This window comes from Mizuhopecten yessoensis, unplaced genomic scaffold (genome assembly GCF_002113885.1).
Source record: "Mizuhopecten yessoensis strain PY_sf001 unplaced genomic scaffold, ASM211388v2 scaffold10985, whole genome shotgun sequence".
Lineage (NCBI taxonomy): Eukaryota > Metazoa > Mollusca > Bivalvia > Pectinida > Pectinidae > Mizuhopecten > Mizuhopecten yessoensis.
In genome coordinates, this window is record NW_018408820.1 from 540,124 (window position 1) to 545,344 (window position 5,221).

Consider the following 5,221-nt stretch of genomic DNA (forward strand, 5'->3'; position numbering starts at 1 on the left):
TTGTTAATGAAACAACACATGTTTTAATGTATCTGTGCTTTTAGTTAGACACCCGTGCATGTATGTTAAATAATTAAATATTGGCTGAACTTGATTAAGTCGGATAAATATATTCTTAGGTCAGTATATGAAACGTAATCACATAAACTTAACTTCGCGTTGCCAAATCAAAACTTTGATATTGACAGTAATATATCTATCTGGTTTTGGTGATGCATAGTTTTATATCACTACGAGGAAAATGAAAATGTATGCTTGCAACGTTTTGGGCAGCGTTTAGTGGATAATTGTATGCAAAAACGGAACTTATTTGTCAAAAACACGTCAAAGGAATTTTTGTATATTTTTTCATACAAAGTTTTAGGTTGGAGTATTATTTGGTTAAGTATATTCCGGATGTTTACCTTGCATTTGCTTCAAAATTCGATAGTGGTGTCATCAGTAATGTATTGAAGCAGGAACATATTGTATCACCCAAAGAGTGAATATGTATTAAGTACATAATCATATGGTCTACATTCGTTTCCTGGTACATAGGATAATTCTTATCCTCCATTTTATAAATATATTTGAGTTGTACAATGTACAGAGGACCTTTAAATACAAACATACTGTCTATCTTCCATTGTCGTACATGTATATGTCTCGTAACGAGAATGCTTAAACATAATTACGGTCAGTATGGGCTTCTTTTGATACATCATGTAAAGGATAATAATAATAATAATAATAATAATAATAATAATAATAATAATATACAGCATTTATATAGTGCGCTATATAATTTGTAAAATTACTCTAAGGCGCTTTACAACATATGGATAATTGTAATGGTTATAATTGTGAAAACAAACAACAAAGGCTTGCAATCACTTTCATACATATAACAAGCAATGTGCACATAATTGAACAAATAAAAGGGTGGTATTTACATGACGTCTTTGCAAAGATTCTAAAATGCAGACGTGAAGAGGTGAGTTTTTATGTCCCTCTTGGACTTGGCCAGGGTATTTGACTTCCTTATAGCAGATGGTAAGCTATTCCACAACGTAGCCGAAACCCTCCTAAAGCATCTGTTTCCGTAGGTCGCAGTACGGGATTTTGGGACACACAACAAAGATTCTGACTCCGACCGCAGTGATCTTGACGGCTGATACATGCAGGGTAACAAGTTCCTGTAGGTACTGAGGAGCTGTTCCATTCAGTGCTTTGTATGTGTATACCAGAATTTTGTACTGCGACCTGTATCGTACAGGTAACCAGTGCAACGAATAAAGCGCAGGTGTGATGTGCTCTCTCTTTCGAGTACGAGTAACTAGCCGTGCTGCAGTGTTCTGAACCCTGAAGGAGGTTATGTCCATGTCATTGTATAGGGTCTTACCTATGTCATAGTTATCATTATGTATATATTGTAATAATATGTCTATGAGCTGCAAGACTTAACACTTATAAATAATACAATACCGTATAAACCGATAAATGTGAGTGATATATACTTGACTCTCGGGCCACTGTTTCATTTTATAGTGGGTAGGCATCAGGTCACGTGTTACATTTTGATGTGGATGGGCCTGAGCTTTTAGAGTCGGGTATTTCGAATTATTTGAGTTTAAAAAATCATAATGCAAACCACTCGTGACACAGTCGTATATAATATTTATTCTTTTTTTTGTTCAAGATCTGTTGATATATATCAAAACGTATCTTTTTTTCTAAAATTGATCATTAAAACATACATCTGATTCATTATGTTAGACTTGTTCACATGTATGTGCCTAACATACGCTTAATTTTATTTGACGGAACGTTCACCAGAAAAATAACAGATATTTACTAATGTTACAATATGATGGATTATTTTACTTTCATAACTGTTTCTGTTAGTTCTATACCTCTCCCACAGTAAACAGTCATCCCAAAGTTCAAGTTAATTGATCCCATAATACCGCTTAAATTGAAATATAAGCAACCATCGAACCACCATCCCAAGCCACGAGTGGAACAGTTTTGTGTATCCGGTCTGTCAGGAGTGGCACACCTGTAACCGTTATTATACAGTAGTCTTTCTCCGTCTGTACAATTCACAGTCGTATCACCGGAAACTGACAGCTCGTATGACGTACTGGCGTTCTTCACCTGAAACTGATCGTAGCTGTATTGTAATAATTCTCCTGACGTTGACCCCCCGCGACGTCAGCACGTGAATGTATTCCAATCCGAGCCAGAAATCACCACGTAGATCACCGAAACCAGTGACGTAATCAGTCCAGCTTCGATTGAAGCTGACTGAACCATTAAGCCGGTGTTGAAGAACAGTCCAACCTCCTCCATCTGTCATGTCGCAGACGACGTCCAGGGGTTGGTGAACCGGCCGGGTCTATGGTATAAACACATGAGGTACGCTCTCTGTTGTTGTACAACTCGTCACAACCTTCACCAAGTAAAATGTACATGTAACGAATATATGTTATGTCCAAGCATCACTCACGGAGAAAGGGTTACGGAAAACAAGAAAACCTGATTCCCATATTAATTTATTTATATCAAATTATCAATTTGGAGTTTGGAGCGAGTGTTGATGGGATGGATCAACTTGGTAACGCCAAACCTGCATTAAATTTCTGTAAACAACTATTAGATTGACATTGTTTGATAAGATTACAAAACATTGTTTTAGGTTGAAAACAAATATCTTTATTTAGAATCCAAGTGGCTTTTTGCCTGAATATGTAACTGAATATCAATACGCTATTCGCGTGTTCCTGTTTGCAAACAATATGCTTCGTCTTATTCTTGGACAGGAACAACAGGGTAAGAGAAAAATAGTCATTCACCCCCTCGGGGATGAGATAGGGGGATCTCAACCCTCGGGGGGAAAGATTCTTAAGTTGCCAAACACTCGGCAAAGCCTCGTGTTTAGCAAATTAAGAATCTTCCCCCCTCGGGTTGAGATCCCCCTATCTCACCCCCAAGGGGATGAAAGATTTTATTAATCTATACCCTCCAGGAGGCCTTCTTGTAACCATTCCTGTCAGGAAATTAGTTCAGGCATGTATCTTTTTTTTACCAATGTTTACCTTAGAATCATCTCGAATGAGTGAATAAAAAATGCTGAAACTTATGAAGTCCTGTCATATGTTTTTTTTATTCAAACAGGCTAAAATGGTATTTAATTATATAAGATAATGATGTCTTGTGAGGCTAAGTTATGTTGAATTGCACAGAAACATTTTTCATTTCTTTTGTCTACTTTTACTCTCAAAGTGTCTTACTGACCAAACCAGCATATGACCCCAACGACATGATTACAGAGAGAAAATGGACAAATTCTTCACGAAACAATATAAACGTACGTCTAATCGGAAATAATAGCAATTAATAAAGGCCTTTATTATTCATACAAAGTTCATGTTGAACGTTTCTTTGTTAAAATTGTGATAAATTGATGTTATTAGTGTTCAATACTGTACAGAAAATATCATGTGACAAGCATATTAATTGAAACTCATAATATTTGACTAAAAGCGGTTTATATCAGCGCTCTCGGGTTTTGCGCTCCATGTACACATATGGCAATACATATATGTCAGAACAAAATTAATATATTTTGTTTTAGCGCTTATCGGTTTTGTTTACAGGGCAGGGGACGCTACTGGTGCCGAAAAATAATTCCGTTTTAGCCGGAGTTGTCCTTCTTTATTTAACATCACGCATCCGTGGATGAAATTCTTCTCGTCTGCTGATGTTGTTCCCACGTGTGGCCGGGTCTGCGTTGAATTGACAAAACCACCACCCTCACCTTCATCCTTTGTTATACTGATTTGATTATCATGTATGGATGTAGTTTGTTTTATTTTTTTTATGTAGTAGATGGGCGTGTTTTTATCCCCATCTTTGTAGTCCTGGGTATATTATAATGTAATCTCTGATTGGATAATATCATGTAACAGTTGATGTGTTATACTGTTACATAAAAGAATACTGTGTAATCGTAATATTATATGTCGACATTTCTTATTTAAATAAATGGCAACTTCAGTCAATGTATGCTATTCTATGATATGTACGTTAACCCAGGTTACAAACGTAGCACATCCTTCGACCGATGCAGCGCTAAAACATATTAGTGCAATTCTGAAATAAATCGTCGACTCGATCTTCAGGCAAAATTCTTCAATGATAGCGCTGTGTAAAAAACACACAAAAGACGTTCAAATAAAAAACACATATTTTAACATGTACATCAACAGTATTAAATATATCGCCATTAATTTTAGGACTATCATTGGATAATTTCATGGGTTATATTTTGTATTGTGTTGTCTTCCAGACTCCGTTCCTTACCTCCGGGCTACTATCATTGACTCGGAGAAATATTACTCCATGAAGCCGTGTCCTACGCGCACTTTTCCTCCATGAAGCCGTGACCCGCGGGCACTATTCCCCCAAGGGAACTTTTTGCGCAAGTTTTAATGTTTGAAATGAGACATAATGCACTAAATCTATTATGGTCCATTCCCTCGAAAACAGTTCTCTTAAGGCGTTGTCTGGGCAAGAATAGTGCCCTCACGTGACTACTCGGGCATCGTAACTCTACAGACATCAACACTGGAGAACAGCTCTTCGGGAAAGGACCTTAAAAGAATTATAAATTTCGACGGGAAATTCACATTACTATGTATTTGATTGTGTGTTTCTCTTTACTAATATAACACCGTACACTGTAATAGTATTAAACACCGTTATTTCTGAGCTTATACGAACATAGATCGAGATTATAATTATACTTACTCCTTTTCGTCGGCATCCGCTTGAGAACTGATGTCCAAATGAAACTGTTCCATCAATAGTGCAAACCTAGGAAAGGTAATATACTGTAAAACTGACATGCTAACGGAATAAGGACTGGCAGCCCTAGTGACTTTATCACTTATGATCTACTGTGTATTACTTTTTTTAAATCACGGTTGTTCTTTTCAATATTGAACGAAGATGTTAATAAAACAAATCTGTGATGGCGGATTGATATGGGGTCAAATGTCAGGGGTGATTCTGTCCCACTTCACCGGTTTAGCTTGTAAACCTCCGGTTGTCAAATGCAGACGCCTGTAGCGCTCTTAAATGCATCTAAACTCACCAACAGATGCCTTTTGAAGCCTTTGTCAGGTTTGTATCTGTGAATCTAGACAGTTGGCACTAGTGTTGAACTTCAAATATTAAC